General features: G+C 38.9%; 1 pseudogene; it reads left to right on the top strand.

Moving 5' to 3' along the window:
- The first annotated feature begins 19,871 nt into the window (after positions 1-19,871).
- LOC145398232 (5.8S ribosomal RNA) lies at positions 19,872-20,041 on the top strand (annotated as a pseudogene).
- Positions 20,042-20,387: the final 346 nt, after the last annotated feature.

Below are 20,387 nucleotides of genomic sequence, written 5' to 3'. Positions count from 1 at the left end.
CAGTGAGAAAAGCATCAGTAATAATATAAAAGAGTGGTGGAATAAGCAAGGTAACAGTGAAACAGTGAACATGGCGAGGCTGTGAAATACGGGTCTATCTCAGTGAACACCCTACCAGATGGTGATACCGCCTCACACTAAGATCATACAGAGGCCCCAGTGCAAAAGTAATAATTAACGACCCGACCAACGAACCCGTTAGCCTACCCGCAGTGAAATAGTGCCACCACCTCCACCCGTACACAGAACCTAGACATTCCTACAATAATAGTGCATAACCTCTCCACCCTAAGTGCTATTCACCTTACACGATCTTGTCCTGAGTAGTATCCTGCACGATACTAACACCCCATATCTAGGCCTTAGAATTATAATTGTCCAATATACCTGTATTTGTGACATCTGCCCATTCCACTGTAGAATTTAGCAATACACATGTAAGGTTGTTGCCTTGAGTTTTTGTGCCCTGCCTCTCTCTTATTTGTCTAAGCTCTGGTCTAGAAAGAGAACCCAACTGCACACTAGGCGTTAAAGGGACGGGAAGCCGACCCTCAAACACCTAGCACTACAACAACAACAACAACAAAAACAACAACAATAATAATAATAATAATAAGTAAAGGGGGGAGGGGGAGGAGGAGAATGTTTGTGTTAATGTCTATGGACGGTACGAGGGTCAAGAAGGCATAGAATCAGCTTCTTCGGAGTCATAATCATCCCCCAGAACACAAGGAACAATCTGATTTACCTCCAGGTACTGTTGGGTAATAAACTGGCCAAGAATCTGACCGGCCCAAGAATCGAACTTTTGCGAGCTTACTATAGTGGAAAAGGACATTTTCATGTAGTGGCAGGGATATGAATGGACAACGAGACTGCCCATTACCACAAAGGTCCCTGAGTTCCTTTCATATCCCCCAGAAAAAGGATGGTGGGCTGTAGGAGATAGACAACGTCAACCTGCAGTCCATTGGGCTCACAGTAAGATAAGCCTAAAGGTGCAACAACTATACTCCTTTTACTTTGACTTGGCCCAAAATTGCTATGTCCTCACGTTGAATTCTAAGCAGTTACAAGAGATAAACAGTAAAATATGTTGTGAATCACATACAAATGTTATGGAAAGAATACAGAACTGCAACACTGTCTTTTGCTACTTGTCAGCTTTTTTAAATAAGCTACAAAAAACGAAAATCTAATTAGGGTAAAGCGAGTACGGTTACGAGCAAGTGAGCGAAGCAAATGAATAAAGTTTGGTCTTGGCGTATGGCCGGAGTTACAATGATCGGCCCAGGCCAAAACCCGACCGTCACACTTCTCATCGGCCGATAACTTTTTACCCAATAGAGCAAGAGTGGTGATTTTTTTTCCTCCAATTGTTTGGTAAATCATTTCAGTTTTGTATTTTACGATTCACAAAGCCATTATCGCATCACAACACTGCAATTTATAATAATAAAAAATGTGTTTTTCAGATTTTGCAGAGAAACAATTCTCAAACCTTTCTCTCCCGAGGGTTCTTCGGCACTCAAATTTAGTCACATCGTTACAACCCTAAGTCATGAAACGTAGCAAAGGCCGAGTTTTCACGTGGTTGCCTCAGAAATGCGAAAAATGATAAATAACAACAATTTCGGGAAGTGAAACAAACAAACAAAGAAGGGAATAATGTCAACGTTCCACTCATTCTATCGCCGCTGGTTGATGTATGTGCATGAATCTGGTACGGATAGAAAGAAACACGAGGCAACAAAATGAGATATACCTAAGAGCTCGGGAGCTATAAGAATTTTAAGAAAAAAAAAATGCCTGCGAAGTGTTAATACACAATTTACACAGCTGGTTTTCACCCACAGTTTTTCAAAGTGTGTTTGTATTGCAGAATCGTAAAGTATAACATTCTGATGAATATAAGACAAACTAAAAGTGTCCATCGTAATTGGATTTGGAGAAACTGAATTTTGAAAAACGTCACTGAGAATCACTTTTGTAGCTTCCTGGTTTATTCGCGCTTTCGTGCTTCATATTGGTACTGCCTGTGTTACAACTTGTCAACCAGTTCCCCAGGCATAATGTGGTCGCACGACACGAATTTACTTTCTAATAAGTTTACATTAAGGAGAGAGAGAGAGAGAGAGAGAGAGAGAGAGAGAGAGGACTAATGTGTGGATGAGTGAAGGGGGGGGGGATATTTACGTATTTGTAATGATGACCAGTTCTTCATGCAGAGTGAAAAGAAAATCAACGGTTTACAAAGGGTGAGTGTTTATCTGTCGTCTGTCTGTTTCTCGTCTGTATGTCTGTCTACCGTCTACTGTTTTTATCTGCCGTTTGTCTGTTTCCCCCTGTGTGTCTTTGTGTTACCGACGCCTCACTAACGACTGGAAAGATATAATGAAATCTGATGTACAAGAAATGCATATTAATGGAATACATCTATTAAATAAACTCGCTTAAAGGCCGCCGAAGGCGACCTTTCCATTCAGTATCAAAAAGGCTGGGTTACGGTAACTTCAGTGCCCACAAAGAATGTTATCCGCCTAAAGGCCGCTGAAGCCACTCGATGTCAAAACGCCAGAAATGAATCATAACTCGGCAACTGGTGGCCCGATTGGATTGGAAATCGCTTTATTCTTCAAGTTATTGCGTTTTTGCTGTACCTTGCTCTAACAAAAATTACGCTACAATGCTCCGTTTTTACAGTGTTACAGTAACAAATGGTCAAACCAACAAACATACAGAAAACAGATCATTATAATATAGACAGACAGACTGACAAATATATACATACGTATATACAAATACAGTATATACATGCCTACGTATGTCATAAAAACTTTGTATTTACTTGTAGTTACTTGTAGTTGAGTTATATATATATTAGACTAGTGGACGAGCGGTTGTTTACTTGAGTAGCTTCGTGAGTAGCTAATCTTCTTTCCCATTTGTCATGTAGTGACAGGAGAGGTAAAGAATAGTATGGGACTATTTTTATTTGTCTTGGAAATATTAACAAGTCTCTCACACAGAGCGAAGTATAAAGTAGAGTCCCGCTAGCTATCTCTCTGTCTCGCTCTTTCTCTGTCTCTCTCTCAAGTTGCTAAGCCCTTCTCCCTGTGACCTGTCTGTTCTATGGCTCACTTCTTTCTGCCCTCTCTTTCCTTAATTCTGGTGAAACAGGAGACGTATCACGTGTGTTTCTTGTGAGTGGAAAGTTCTAGAAGCCTGTGTGTGAGTATGTGTGTATGTGTGTGTATGGTCACTAGGCGCTGTCGTGTGCCTATAAAGCATTCCTTGAGTTAAGAGTGTGTAAGCATGTTTAGCATTGCTCGATTCTCGCAGACACAATACCTTCTCATCATCTGACTCCCTGCTTCTATCTGTCTCTCTATCTATCTATCTATTATGATTTGTAATTATAATATGGAGTCCTAACATATTGCTCGGTCACGCGAAAATGGCGTACCATCGACAGTTAATAGTCATAACATATTAATACATATTATATACACATTATAATGAACTTATAAGCTAATTAAGTGAAATACATAATATTGTAAAAGTAACATAATTGTATGAATATTATAGACATATAATATTTATAGTAAATAGTGATTATTCAGTAATATTACATTTTAAACAAGTTGTATACATTTTGTGAGATGTGTATGTATAACAGACATACGCATATAATTGTGCAGTGGTAATACATAATTGTAACATTTTATGAATCGTTACAAAATATTGTGGTAATGCATAATTCTGTTGGCCTTATAATTGTAGTTACATTTTGTTAATGCAACTGTTACATAAGTGTCTTGGCCTTATAATTGTAGTTAAAGTTACATAAAAGTTACATCTTGTTAATGCAACTGTTACATAAATGGTACATATTGTTTGTAGTTACATAATTGTAGTTAAAGTTACATAAAAGTTACATCTTGTTAATGCAACTGTTACATAAATCGGTACATATTGTTTGTAGTTACATAATTGTAGCAAGTGTAACATAATGCAGTCGTTTGTCGTTACATAATTGTTACATATCGTTTGTAGGTACATAATTGTAGTTAAAATTACATAAAAGTTACATCTTGTTAATGCAACTGTTACATAAATGCCAAAGTGTAACATAATGCAATCGTTTGTCGTCACATAATTGTTACATATCGTTTGTAGTTACATAATTGTAGTTAGTGTAACATAATGCAATCGATTGTCGTTACATAATTATAATATGGAGTTACATAATTGTTACATATCGTTTGTAGTTACATAATTGTAGCAAGTGACATGTGAATCCGGTCATGCTGCGGTCGATGATAGTGATGATGTGACATGCCACTGGCTCGGGGAGACAACAATCTGCTTTTTGTCTCACTTATAGAAGGAGTTTATGTGGTATTTTGACATATGTAGTAGCCCTTACACTTATTTTCATTTGTTTGTTATGTGATCTTACTCTATTTCTCTCGTTTTTCTTTCTTAATTTTTCTTTCTTTTTTTTTTTTGTATGTATTGATTTTCTATAATTTGTTTTTCCTCGCTTGTGTACGCTTTTTCTATGTTGTTCATGGTTGCATAATTACTGGCTAATTTCCTTGGGATACTTTTTTAAAGTTTAGTTTACATTGCACAGATATTATTGAAAATCATATTATATAGTCCCATATTTTGTTATTTTATATAAAAAAAAATATATATACACTACTGTATATACAGTATTAACTATTTACACTGACTTGTTGTTCACTTGTACCTATCTTGGGTAATATGTGTGTCAGCACTGTGTGGAAATCATTGTCTTCACGATTGTGTTGAAGATGTTCACTCTTGCTGTCGTCATTTGTGTTGGCCTTTTTTTTTTTTTCTAGTTTACCTTCTAACTTAATTTATATGTTTCCACTAGGTAGCTTTATTTAATAAATGTTTAATACATTTCTTTTAATCGCTCACTGAGTAACTGTGATGGTATATTTTCTTTATCACTTTGTAGATATAATAATGTATAGCTGTATGTATGAAACACGTATTTTATGTAGGTATAAATGGTAACACTCGTTGGTAGTAAATAAATGTTATAATAAATGAATGAATATATACAGTGTAGACTATTTATTGTTGGTGATTATTTAGTGTTTGAGTTATGCAGATAACTGAAGTAAGTATGTGTATTTAAGCTGTAACTATACAGCACGTTTTATATGTTTGTGCAGAAGCTTATTGTCTATCACTGTGTATTGTATAAATGAAGTAACTATGTAACTCACTAATTTTTTACCGTGGTGGGAATGGTGTGAGTGGTGGTGCAGGTGGTGAGTTGACTGACTTGGCGTCTTTTCAGCAAGCACGCATGATGACGTCGACTTCCCACACTGGTAGCTGTGGTGAGTGAATGAGTAGCGATGAGTAATTTGAGTGAAGATGAGTGAGTAAGATGAGTTATGAGTCATGTCTTACTCTTCGTTTGTTTGTACGTTTTTCTTCCTCGAGGTATTCGTGGTCCTTTTTTCTTGTGATTTACTCATTGTAGGATGAAGACAGCCGCTACTTGTAGGTGCGTGTAGAAGATTATACAGTTGACTCGTAGAGTTGTTACTTGTAGTTGATTGTAGATGGTTGTAGTTCGTTGGTTCGTCGTAGAAATTTCAAGATTGTTTGTATCAGTACTTTGTTAAACTACTTGCAAGACGTCGTGTGATCACTTCTACATCAGCGTGATGATTGTGGAGACGGAGGGGGCTGGTTGGAGAGAATACTGTCAGGAGCTGGTTGTAAGTTGTTGGTTGTGAGAGGTATTTTTTTGTTGTCAATCTTGATATTTTGTAGGAATTCACTGTTGATTCGTAGACGAGGTTCGTTCTTTTCGCTGCTACCAAATGTCATAAAGACTTTGTAACTCCTTTGTGGTTACTTGTAGTTGAGTTATATGTATATTAGACTAGTGGACGAGCGGTTGTTTACTTGAGTAGCTTCGTGAGTAGCTAATCTTCTTTCCCATTTGTCATGTAGTGACAGGAGAGGTAAAGAATAGTATGGGACTATTTTTATTTGTCTTGGAAATATTAACAAGTCTCTCACACAAAACGAAGTATAAAGTAGAGTCCCGCTAGCTATCTCTCTGTCTCGCTCTCTCTGTCTCTCTCTCAAGTTGCTAAGCCCTTCTCCCTGTGACCTGTCTGTTCTATGGCTCGCTTCTTTCTCCCCTCTCTTTCCTAAATTCTGGTGAAACAGGAGACGTATCGCGTGTGTTCCTTGTGAGTGGAAAGTTCTAGAAGCCTGTGTGTGAGTATGTGTGTATGTGTGCCTATAAAGCGCTGTCGTGTGCCTATAAAGCATTCCTTGAGTTAAGAGTGTGTAAGCATGTTTAGCATTGCTCGATTCTCGCAGACACAATACCTTCTCATCATCCGACTCCCTGCTTCTATCTGTCTCTCTATCTATCTATCTATTATGATTTGTAATTATAATATGGAGTCCTAACACATACATACATACATATATACATATACAGTAAATACATACCTACATGCATACATACATATATACTTGTCCAGTATATACCTACCTACCTATATACCACATACATACAGTACATACATACATACATACATAGTTGAAAATAAGTAAATTAATTAATTAATGAAATTTTCTTATGGCAATTATTTTTGTATGAAGTATCAAAGTCACATGAGAATGGACGTAAAATTCTTTTGAAAAATTAAATGTAAGACTCAGAGAGTTAGGTCAGACCAGCGAAAATATTGACTTAATTAGCATGTCGCCTGAAAATGTTTGGTTAATTAACATACCGTACTAAAAGTTCTTCAAAATTTTTAAAGACTATTTCTCATGTGTAATATGGTAAGATAGGGCGTCTGTCATGTAGTGACAGGAGATGTAAAGAATAGTATGGGACTATTTTTATTTGTCTTGGAAATATTAACAAGTCTCTCACACGGACGAGTATAAGTCCCGGGTAGCTACCTCCCTGTCTCGCTATCTGTCTCTCTCAAATTGCCAAGCCCTTCTCCCGTCACCTGTCTCCTCTGAGGCTTGTCCCCTTCTCTCTTGCCTGTTCGGTGGCTAATCTCCGTCTGAGCTCTCTTTCCTAAATTCTGGTGTAGCAGGGGTGTGTCACGTGTGTTCCTCGTCGATGGAAAGTTCCCGTAGCCTGTGTGTGAGCATATGTGTATGTGTGTATATGGCCCTAGACGCTGTCTCAAGCATTCCTCGCGTCAGAGTGTGTAAGCATGTTTAGCACTGCTCGATTCTCGCAGACACAACACCTTCTCATCATCTGACTCCCTGCTTCTATCTATCTATTTATCTATCTATCTATATAATATGTAGTCCTACCACACTGCTCGGTCGCGCAAAAATGGCGTACCATCGACATTTAATAGTCCTAATATATTAATACATATTATATATACATTATAATAAACTTAGAAGCTAATTAAGTGAAATACATAATATTGTAAAGTAACATAATTGTATGAATATTGTATACATATATTATTCATAGTAAATAGTGATTATTCAGTAATATTACATTTTAAATAAGTTGTATACATATTTGAATAAATGCAATGGTTGTTGTATAACACTTTGTATGACGTGCATGTACAACAGACGTACGCATATAATTGTGCAATGGTAATACTGCTAGGTTATACATTACATATTTGAGTTATCACTTTAGTAATGTCTAATATTTCACCTAACTTGTATGATGATACTGGAAATACACAATTGTGCTATAATTGTATGACTTATATTGTGTTAATGCATAATTGTGTTGGCCTTATAATTGTAGTTACATTTTGTTAATGCAACTATTACATAACGTCTTGGCCTTATAATTGTAGTTAAAGTTACATAAAGTTACATCTTGTTAATGCAACTGTTACATAATGGTACATATTGTTTGTAGTTACATAATTGTAATTAAAGTTACATAAAAGTTACATCTTGTTAATGTAACTGTTACATAAATGGTACATATTGTTTGTAGTTACATAATTGTACTTAAAGTTACATAAAAGTTACATCTTGTTAATGTAACTGTTACATAAATGGTACATATCGTTTGTAGTTACATAATTGTAGTTAAAGTTACATAAAAGTTACATCTTGTTAATGCAACTGTTACATGATTATAATATGGAGTTACATAATTGTAATAACTGCAGTCCTAACATATGCTGCGATCGATGATAGTGATGATGTGTCGTGCCACTTGTATGTGGAGACAACAATTTGCTTTTTTGTTTGTAGTTTATGTGGTATTTTGGCATATGTGGTAACACTTACACTTATTTTCATTTGTTTGTTATGTGATCTTACTCTATTTCTCTTTTTTCTGTTTTACTTTTCTTTCTTTCCTTTTTTTTTTTTTTGTATGTATTGATTTTCTATAGTTTGTTTTTCTTCGCTTATGTACGCTTTTTTCCATGTTGTTCATGGTTACATAATTGCTGACTAATTTCCTTGAGATACTTTTTTAAAGTTTAGTTTATATTGCACAGAGATTATTGAAAATGATTTTATATAGTCCCATATTTTGTTATTTTATATAAAAAATATATACACGATATACAGTATTAACTATACTCACTGACTTGTTGTTCAATCGTACCTATCGTGGGTAATATGTGTGTCAGCATTGTGTGGAAATCTTTGTCTTCACGATTGTATTGAAGATGTTCACTCTTGCTAACGGCATTTGTGTTGGCCATTTTTTTTTTCCTTGTAAGTTAATTTATCTGTTTCCACTAGGTAGCTTAATTAATAAATGTTTAATACAGTTCTTTTAATCGCTCACTGAGTAACTGTGATGGTATATTTTCTTTATCACTTGTAGATGTAATAATGTATAGCTGTATGTATGTAACACGTATTTTATGTAGGTATAAATGGTAACACTCGTTTGTAGTAAATAAATGTTATATTTATTGTTGGTGATTGTTTAATGTTTGAGTTATGCTGATAACTGAAGTAAGTATGTGTATTTAAGCAGTAACTATACAGCACGTTTTATATGTTTGTGCAGAAGCTTATTGTCTATCACTGTGTATTGTATGAATGAAGTAACTATGTAACTCACTAATTTTTACCGTGGTGGAAATGGTGTGAGTGGTGTTGCACGTGGTGATAGCGTTGTTCTTCGCGGGTTGATTGACGTGTTGTCGTCTCAGCACATGGTGACGTCGGCTTCCCACACTGGTAGCTGTGGTGAGTGAATGAGTGGCGATGAGTAACTTGAGTGAAGACGAGTGAGTAAGATGAGTTGTAAATATGGACTTGGTGTTTTGCTGCGTGCATTGACCTCTTCACACCTGCGTAAGCGGTGGGGGTTGGGTGGATGTAGCAGAAAGAGGAGGGTGAGGTCTGGTGGTTATGAGTTGTGAGTCGTCTCTCACTCTTCGTTTGTTTGTTTGTTTTCTTTCTTTCTTGATGTATTCTTGGTCCTTTTTTCTTGTGATTTACTCGTTGTAGGATGAAGACTTGTAGACTATTTGCACTGTAGGCTGTATTTTGTAGTGAGTCACTGTAGAACTGAAGCTAATCTTGTAGAGTCTCGGTTGCTTTTGTAGAAATTTGCTTTTAATTCGGAGACGATGTCCGCAGATTTGCTGGTTTGTCGTTAAGCTACTTGCAAGGCGTCGTGTGATCTCTTGACCTCTGCATCAGCATGATGATCTGGGAGACGGAGGGGGCTGGATGGAGAGAATACTGTCAGGAGCTGATGTTGTTGGTTGTTTTCAATCTTGATATTTTGTAGGAATTTAATGTTGATTCATAGACGAGGTTCGTATACGTTCACTGCTACCAAATGTCATGTATGACATTTGGCTTGGGAATATTGACAAGTCTTTCACACAGAGCGGAACATAAAGTCCAGGGCAGCTACACCCCTGTCTCGCTCTCTCTCTCCCTCATGCTGCTAAGCCCCTTTCCCCCTTCGACCTGCCTCCTCTGAAGCCTGTCTACTGCTCTCTTGCCTGTTCAGTGGCTAATCTCCGTCTCGACCTCTCTGTTCTAAGGCTAACCTCCGTCTGAGCTCTCTTTCCTAAATTCTGGTGTAGCAGGGGTGTGTCACGTGTGTTCCTCGTCGATGGAAAGTTCCCGTAGCCTGTGTGTGAGCATATGTGTATGTGTGTATATGGCCCTAGACGCTGTCTCAAGCATTCCTCGCGTCAGAGTGTGTAAGCATGTTTAGCACTGCTCGATTCTCGCAGACACAACACCTTCTCATCATCTGACTCCCTGCTTCTATCTATCTATTTATCTATCTATCTATATAATATGTAGTCCTATCACACGTCCACTATGCACACACTCTATGTAAGGCTATCTTCAGGTGACTGAGTGACATGACAAATGGTTTCTGCAGTTCAGGAACTATCCATTTACAACGTTGGCTGGTAACCATGCAACCACATGACGCCTGGTTGTCTAGTGAGTAACGATCCCTCAACCAGATGATGTCTATATTCAAAGGTGGTTTCGTTTTATTGTTTACTGTATATATGCCACCAAGATATAAATACCCTATCCCCAGAAACCTATGCTCCAGATGGGTAAAAAAGGATTGAATGAATAGAAGTTCATATTTCTGGTATGTGGGAACGCCCACCATCGTGATGTTGTGTAACCGTCAAGTGATCCTTCAGTGACTGACAAGTCATACGGTTACATGTCGTCCAGGAATCCAATTAATACTAATGGACACCCAGTGGTCTATTAGATTAGTGCTTTTGAACAGGATGAGGTCCACATGGGTTAACACCCAAAGGATGAGTGGGACTTACTTCTTACATAGTGCCGCTAGGGTAAAATGTAGTCACTCTTATGTAAATATGTGGAGCATATAGCCTTACCCTGGGTCGTTACTCTCTTGATGAGGCAATAATGGAGTGTATGGTTTGTGTATATATATATATATATATATATATATATATATATATATATATATATATATATATATATATTGTTACATAGCCTATGATTTCATCATCCTTTGTGTAATTCTATCGTACAGTGTGCTGCCTGTTTGATCACGAGCGTGTTCTGCCTCAGTCCCCCCCTTCTACCGTTATAGTAGAGTAAGTTGTCCTTTCTGTTGTTCAGTGCCGGATTGTCAACTCTTTGTCCCCATGGCTTCATTTGCGCCTCCTTCTTACAAGTTGTATCAAGCTCTGCCGGCCCCTATATAATGAGCTCAGTCTCTGCATCATGGCCACTTAGATCCGCTCCTCATTTTGTTCACATCTCTGTCCTCCCCTGTACAGTTATTATTGTGAATACTCAAGAAGTCTCCAACCATCTAGCAGCTGTGTAATTTGAGTATAACTGTTATTGCATTTTGTTCTTGTACTGTATAGCATAAATTGTTGGTTCTTAGGCCTAGTAAGGTTTTTTGTAATTTATGTGAGGTTCTTATTGTCAGCAATCATTAATAATATTTCGTATCTGTAATAATTTATCTTCCATTAACTGAGCATTATCCAGTGTATTTTCATTTTATCAGGGCTGACTTAGATAAATTTACTCTTGCTAATTTCGTGTTAATAGTGGCTATTGCAGTTAACCATATATTTAACCTGTTTTTGCCATTACATTATCCTTATGAGTCCTGAATGTTTTGTTATTAGTTTGAGCATTAAACTTTAACTTGTAATTTTACCTAACTCTTTGTTTGAACCTGGAACTTTACGGGACAGTAGTGATTTATAGTATTCTCACTTAAAGTGTACATTATCTTTCTCTGTTCCGTAACATAAATTTGGCGACCTCGCCAGGTTATTCAAGATATTATCATAAGGATATTGCTTGATATTTTTGTGACTGTGATTTATTCCTGATGTCTACTATTACTACACTTGATGAAGCCAAAGATTTTTTGTCAAATGTGCAAACAGTGTGTGATGTAGAAAACAGAACAAAGAATGAACTTAAGCTTGTTGCTCAACAATTGGGAATTGCTGTTCGCTCTCATCATTCTAAAGATCAAATTGTTGACATGATTAATGAAAGCTTGTTTAATGTAACTCCTCCAAATGAGCAAACGCAGATTGAATTAGCTAAGTTACAGCTAGCCCTGCAGGAGGCTCAGGCTAAGGAGGCGGAGTCTCGTGTTAAGGAGGCTGAATTTCAAGCACGTGCTAAGGAGGCTGAGTCTCAGGCTAAGGAGGCGGAATCTCAGGCTCGGATTCAGGAGGCACAGATACAGGCACAAGTTGAACTTGCCAGGATTCAGGCAGACCATGAGTATCGCATGAAACAAGGTAGAACTGGATCATCTAGCTCTGAAGATTTTGATGTGGCTAAAAATGTTAAACTTCTCCCTCCTTTTAATGAATCTGATTTAACAAAGTATTTTCAGTTGTTTGAGAGGGTAGCTACAGGTTTTAATTGGCCTAAAAAGTATTGGCCAGTACTCCTTGAAACTGTTCTCACCGGTAAAGCTCAAGTAACTTATGCATCTTTGCCTCAGGATCAATCTGATAATTATGATGTAGTTAAGAGCTTGATTCTTAAGGCCTATGAGCTTGTTCCTGAAGCCTATAGAGTAAAATTTAGGACAACTTACAAGCAAGATAAGCAATCTCATGTTGAGTATGCAAAAATCAAAGAAGATCTGTTAGAGCAGTGGTTAAATTCTAAGAATGTGGATTCTGATTTTGACAAATTTAATCAGATGATTTTGCTGGAGGACTTCAAAAGGTGTATTTATAAAGATGTAAGCCTATATCTTGATGAGAGAAGAATAGATAATTTGTCTGATGCTGCAGTTTTAGCTGATGAATATGATCTTACTCACAAAAGATATTCTAAAGAAAAAGGGAAAGCTGAGAGTAAGTACGTTGCCTCTACTCAGAGTACAGGTAACAGGAAAGAGAATAAAGAAGATGTTTCTAAGGAAGTAAATAACAGCTCCACCTCTAGATTTCAGAAAAGTAAATGTACTTATTGTAGTAAGCTTGGTCATACTACAGAGAAATGTTTCAGGAGACAGCGTGATGTGAACAAAAAGGAGTCTTTAAATGTTCAGTCAATTGGTCCAGTGTCCACTCTTGAGAGCTCCCAGAATTCTTTAACTGAGTTAACTGAACCTGCTTTGAGGGGTAACTTAAATTCTCAGGATGGAGCTCCTCTTTTGAGCAGTAACGTGGGTGACACTCTCAAGAGTTCATGTGCTAATTTCCTGTCTGACGGTTTTGTCAGTCCTCTGGACAGTAATGACAGGAAATCAGTTAAAATATATCGTGATACAGGTGCTTGCCAATCCCTTATCCTGACCAGTGTTCTAGGCTCTAATGTTAATTCCTCTTATGAAACTGTAATCTTACAAGGTGTAGGGAATAATTACCTCTCTGTCCCTCTGTGCAGAGTGAATTTAGAGTCTGGTTTTGTTAATGGCTCCGTTATGGTTGGGTTGGTTGAGACAGAATGTCAGGTGTAACTTTCTTACTTGGAAATGATATTGGTGGAAGTCAAGTGTGTCCAGCTCCTCAGTTGTCTAGTGAGCCAGTGGCTGCGACCCATGATTGTGATGTCCCTGATGTGTTCCCTGCATGTGCTGTCACTAGGGCTAAATCTAAAGTTACTGGTGATTTAGAGGATAATGATGATGATGATGTTATCCTAGCTGACACTTTTCTTGCTAATTTGGACCACTCACCAGATGAAGCAGTACCCCGTAGTGTTGATAATTTGTCTCGTCAAGAGTTGGTTGAGTTGCAGGTTGCTGACCCTGAGTTGAAAGGTCTAGCTAACTCTGCTTACAGTGAAGAAGAGTCAGCTGGTGCTTCTACTTGTTATTATGTAAAGTCAGGAGTACTTATGAGGAAGTGGAGACCCCCAACAGCATCAGCCAACTGTGAATGGGAGGTTGTACATCAAGTTGTCATCCCTCGTGTTTGTAGGCAGGATATCATTAGAGTGGCTCATGATTCCAGTTTGACAGGACACCTTGGAGTGAAGAAGACTGTGGCATGCATTTTGAAACACTTCTACTGGCCAGGTATCTTCAGGGATGTTTCCTGGTATTGTAAGTCTTGTCACACCTGTCAAGTTGTGGGGAAGTGTAATCAGACCGAACAGGTTGCGCCTCTAGTTCCCATTCCTCCTTTTCAGGCGCCATTCACCCGTGTGTTGGTGGATATTGTGGGCCCTCTTCCTAAGACTTCTTCAGGAATTTCTTATCTGTTGCCCCTGATTGATATCGCTACTCGTTATCCTGAAGCCATTCCACTTAGAAATATCTCAGCAAAGAACGTGGTTAAGGAAATGCTAGGGTTCTTCACAAAGTTTGGTCTGCCCAAAGAGGTACAGTCAGACCGAGGAAGTAATTTCATGTCAAATGTTTTCAAGCAGTCTCTGAAAGAGTTGGGCATCTCCCAGATCACGTCTTCAGCTTACCATCCCCGGACCCAAGGAGCGTTGGAGAGATATCATCAAACACTCAAATCGATGCTCAAGAAATACTGTTTGGAACATCAGAAAGACTGGGATAAAGGTCTTCCATTCGTTGTATTTGCCGCAAGAGAATCTCCAAATGAATCACTGGGCTTCTCACATTTTGAACTACTGTTTGGCCATGAAGTAAGAGGACCCCTTAAGTTACTCAAGGAATGCTGGCTGTCGGAGGAAGACGACGTCAACCTGCTGGAGTATGTGATGAAGTTCAAAGAACGGCTGTCCACTGCTTTACAGCTGGCGAGAGAGAATTTAGGAGCTGCTCAGGAGAAGATGAAGACTTGGTATGATAAGAAGTCCAGGTTACGCCACTTTCAGCCAGGAGATCAGGTTTTGATTCTGCTACCGGTTCATGGGCAACCTCTTCAAGCCAAGTTTAGTGGCCCTTATTTCGTGGAGAAGAAACTCAGTGATGTCAACTATGTCATCGCCACACCAGATCGTAGAAAGAACAAGCAACTATGTCACATCAACATGCTAAAGTTATATCACAGGCGGGACGAAAATAATCCAGTCTACACTGTAGCTGTTCCACCCGACTCTGCAAGTGAAGCTCTCCCATGCAGTATGAGCCTGACTGATAGTTTGGGGAAGAATCCTGATATCATGAATGATCTCCAGATTAAGGTTTCCCATCTACCTCCCGAGGAAAGGCAGGAGTTTTCGGCATTACTGCAGGAGTACCCGCAAGTGTTCCGTGCCACTCCAGGAAGAACCACTGTGTTGATGCATGATGTCGATGTTGGAGACACAAAGCCAATTAAACTGCCTCCTTACCGTGTGAACCCAGTGAAAGTTCCTCTCATCCAGAAGGAGCTTGGCTACCTGTTGGACCACAAGATGATTAAGCCCTGTCAGAGCGAGTGGAGTTCTCCTGTCACTCTAGTCCCTAAGCCAGGTGGGTCACAGCGGCTTTGCATTGACTACAGACGTGTTAATCAGATCACCAAAACAGACACTTACCCTCTCCCTCGCGTGGAAGATTGCATAGACAAGATCGGAATGGCTAGGTACATAAGTAAGTTTGATTTGTTAAAGGGATACTGGCAAGTGCCTATGACTGAACGTGCTAGGGAGATCTCATGTTTTGTAACACTAGGAAAGACTTTTGCATGTTCTGTAATGCCATATGGCATGAAGAATGCACCAGCCACATTTCAGAAGCTCATGAATGTTGTAACAGAGGGTTTGGCAGGGTGTGTTGTTTATATTGATGATGTAATAATCTTCAGTGACAACCGGAAAGATCACCTATGCCATGTCAGTAAATTTCTTCAGCGTTTGGTTCATGCTAATCTTGTAGCTAATTTATCAAAGTGTGAGTTTGGTCAAGCTAAAGTTCAGTACCTTGGGTATGTAATTGGTGATGGACATGTTGCACCACCAGGAGCTAAGGTTCAGGTTATAAGTGATCTTCCCAGACCTAAAAGTAGGAAGGAGCTACGAAGATTTTTGGGAATGGTAGGTTATTACAGGAGATTTGTTCTTAACTTTTCTATTCTTGTATCACCACTTACAGACCTACTGAAAAAGGGAGTTAAATTTGTCTGGACCGATAACTGTGAATCCTCTTTCAACAAACTTAAAGCTATTCTATTAAGTCAGCCAGTGCTCGCTACTCCAAATTTTGCTAAGCCTTTTAAGATGGCTGTTGATGGAAGTGATACAGGAGCTGGGGCTGTTTTGCTGCAAGAGGATGATCAGGGTATTGAACATCCTGTATCTTATTACAGTAAGAAGTTCACTCCACCTCAAAAGAACTACTCAACTATTGAGAAAGAGCTTTTGGCCTTGATTTTGGGTTTACAGCATTTTTCATTTTATTTGTGTTCTGGTTTTGACCCCATAGTCATTTATACCGATCATAACCCACTGAAATTCCTTAGTAAGTTTAAAAATAAAAATCAGAGATTGACAAGATGGAGTCTACTTCTTCAGGAGTATTCATTAAACATACAACATGTCAAGGGGAAAGAAAATGTTATTGCAGATTGCTTATCTAGATTTTAGACAGATTGTTTTAGAGTAATAAGAAATTTCCTTTGTAAATTTCTTTTTCTTTGTGGGGAGGTGTTACATAGCCTATGATTTCATCATCCTTTGTGTAATTCTAATGTACAGTGTGCTGCCTGTTTGATCACGAGCGTGTTCTGCCTCAGTCCCCCCCTTCTACCGTTATAGTAGAGTAAGTCGTTCTTTCTGTTGTTCAGTGCGGGATTGTCAACTCTTTGTCCCCATGGCTTCATTTGCGCGTCCTTCTTACAAGTTGTATCAAGCTCTGCCGGCCCCTATATAATGAGCTCAGTCTCTGCATCATGGCCACTTAGATCCGCTCCTCATTTTGTTCACATCTCTGTCCTCCCCTGTACAGTTATTATTGTGAGTGCTCAAGAAGTCTCCAACCATCTAGCAGCTGTGTAATTTGAGTATAACTGTTATTGCATTTTGTTCTTGTACTGTATAGCATAAATTGTTGGTTCTCAGGCCTAGTAAGGTTTTTTGTAAATCATGTAAGGTTCTTATTGTCAGCAATCATTAATAATATTTTGTATCTGTAATAATTTATCTTGAATTAACTGAGCATTACCCAGTGTATTTTCATTTTATCAGGGCTGACTTAGATAAATTTACTCTTGCTAATTTCGTGTTAATAGAGGCTATTGCAGTTAACCATATATTTAACCTGTTTTTGCCATTACATTATCCTTATGAGTCCTGAATGTTTTGTTGTTAGTTTGAGCATTAAACTTTAACTTCTAATTTTACCTAACTCTTTGTTTTGAACCTGGAACTTTACGGGACAGTAGTGATTTTTAGTATCCTCACTTAAAGTGTACATTATCTTTCTCTGTTCCGTAACAATATATATATATATATATATATATATATATATATATATATATATATATATATATATATATATATATATATATATATATAATTCTTTCTATTTGACATGAAAAGGGAAAAAACAATCTTTATTCATACCCCACTTAAAATGTATAAAAAATAAAAGATTATTTCTAAAGGGAAATAAAGGTAGTTAAAACAAAGCGGGTCCACTTAGAATTCAACATCCTCCTTCACCAACTGATCTAAGGGCTGAATATTTAGTTTTGCCCTGTGATACTGACCTTCAACAGGTGTTTCCCTGTGAGTCTGCCATTTGAGTGAATGTTCCCATAATCGAATCTTTTTTTCTTGCTTAAACCAGATAACACATAACTTGTATAGTATTCTTAATCTCTTGCTCGCCCGGAAATATTTTTAAAAATCTAATACCGCATTATACAAGAGAGTTAAACGTTAAAACACACAGCCGATTATTAGGGTACGTTAATTATACCATTATTAGAGCGACAGTATTTGCACTCTAGCATTAGTCAGTTTTGCTTTTCAGATATCTACCTAGCTGCAGAGTACAAACAAGTTTATTGGCTGATGCGTCCACAACCTCAGTTGGCAAGGGAATTCATGATTCAGATACCTCCATAACTATGAATAAAGAAACAGTCATTCGTGACAATGAGCCAACAGACTCATCAACGAGCTGTGTTTCTGGGAACCATAAAATACCATATTTTCACTCTTCCTTTCTCAGGTCATCGACTGGAGTAAAAGGCAACTCCAAATCATCCACTGATAAACCAGGCCGTCCTAAATCTTACAGTTGTCCAGACAAAGAAAGCAATAATAAATTTACAGCTGTCTACTTAGAGTCCTCTTCTTGGTCGGAGTACCATGTTACTTAAGATTCATGTTTCAGCTTTTCCTAGAGGCATATTCTCAGATTTGTTAAGAATGGAGGAAATATTGATAAAAAGCTTTTATCGACGGTAGACCGATGAAATATAAAGATTTTTCTAGTCGCCTAATACATCAAGAGTATGATTGCAAAAGGTAATTTTAAGGAGATTCTGTCCATTAACCATATAAAAAAATGAAGATAACGGGGAACATGCAAAGATTGTACTCTGAAGCCAGGGTCTATTTTTCGTATTTGGCATGAAATAGGTGATACAGTAATTTCAAGAAAGTTTGTTGAAGTGTTCCATCTAACTGAAGAGACAAATGTTTTAATACCAATGTCCAGGCAGGCACAATTGCCGTTACAAAAGTCCTCAGTATTAGAACGAGGAAATCTAAATTGCCCGTATATATAGCCAGAAGCCCTTTGCTCTGAAGCAAAACAAGTTAAGTACTTTATCCTCAGTACACCGGATGGCCATTCACATTCGGTACTTCATTAAAGGTACAGTGAAGGAGCATGCCACTGGAAACTGCCATACAGAAAAGATTGATGCAGTCATTTTATGTGATCACTTATAAGATTAAAAAGTGGCTTGATTTGGTAAAATGTGGTTCATAGAACCATGCCAGAGATAAGAATGGTTCGCTTTAGTGGAGTTCAAGGAGTATTTTTTAAATGATGATGATGATTCATTCACATCAAACTCGGCAAGAACACCCCCGTGATGGCAGAAGAGGAAAAGAGAGAGAGAGAGAGAGAGAGAGAGAGAGAGAGAGAAAGAGAGGATGTGTGGAGAGTTCTCGGAGGTCGAAGGACAGAAGGCACGGTGCCAACTAACTGGCTCCTGGTCGTCGTCCTCCTCCTGCACTGCCTCCTATTGCTCTTCCTCCTCCTCCTCCTCCTCCTCGTTCTTGCCATCATGCCCCCCTGTGCGTTCCCGGCACCCAACAGCATACCCTACTCCCTAAATAGAGCAAAGGGAGAAGGAAGACAGACAGCCCTTCTCGAGCACCCAGCATATATATGTACATATACATATGTATCTATATTATCCTCCTCCAGCTGCTGCTGCTGCTGCTGCTGCTGCTCTCCTCGTCCTCCTCCTGAGGATTCCCATTTCCCCTGCTGCTGCTGCTGCTGCTGCTGCTGCTGCTGCAGAGGTAAGATGGGATGAGAGGGGGAGGGAGAGAGAGGATGGGTGTCAATAAAGTACTCTGTCAAGGGGAAGGAGAAGGAAGAGCAAGCCCCTCTCGAACGTAAGCTGATGATGTGGGCTGCTGTACTTGTTACTATGGAGGCAGAGGCCCACCACCTATGACAGTAGAGTCATGTGCCACCCTCTGCCGGCGCTCTCCCTCTCTCTACGTCTCCCACCGTTGGTTGGGCGAGTAGCCAGCAAAGGCAGCAAGAGCCGGAGAAAGGTGGCGTTGGTTGATACGTCTGGTGGTGTCGGTCCCTATTCCTAGTGAAGAGAGAGGAAAAGCCTGGTCGGGTGCATCCCGTAGGCAATCCAAAACTACTTTTACCAAGGTCAGTCGTGAGTGACACCTCACTGGCTCTGTCTGGAAACCTAAGAATTGTGCGACATGGACCTGGCAAGTCCGAGATTGTTTCTTCTCCCAAACTGTGACACAACTCTTAGCGGGGGATCACTTGGCTCGTGGGTCGATGAAGACGGCAGCGAACTGCAAGTTGATATGTGATACGCATTATCAGATACATCGACAAGTCGAACGCACATTGAGCAAAACAGTCAATGGTGGTTGATACCATATGTCTAAATCATACGTGCTCCCTGTGTATCAAATGGGTTGGTGGAGGATTTGTACCCCTCCTTGTAAAATCAGATAAACTCAGATTTCATCGATGAGGGATAGGTGGATTTTAATACTCAACCGCCAGTGACAACATGATTCTCCTGCTTGTCCTTCCTCTAAGCCTTGTAATCATATACAGTGTTGGGTACCCCTCCCTGTAAAATCAGATTAACTCGGAGTTCATGGAAGAGGGGTAGGTGAATTTTATTACTCAACCGCCGGTGACAACAGGATTCTCCTGTGTGTCCTTCCTCTAAGCCATGTAGCCATGTACAATGCTGGGTGGTTTACATCTATCGAAACCATACATGCTCCCTACATATTAAGTGGGG

The sequence above is a fragment of the Coenobita brevimanus genome, chromosome 44 (genome assembly GCF_032717465.1).
Source record: "Coenobita brevimanus isolate Jiangsu-jjx chromosome 44, ASM3271746v2, whole genome shotgun sequence".
In the NCBI taxonomy this organism is placed as follows: Eukaryota; Metazoa; Arthropoda; class Malacostraca; order Decapoda; family Coenobitidae; genus Coenobita; species Coenobita brevimanus.
This window is presented reverse-complemented; position numbering and strand designations above follow the sequence as displayed.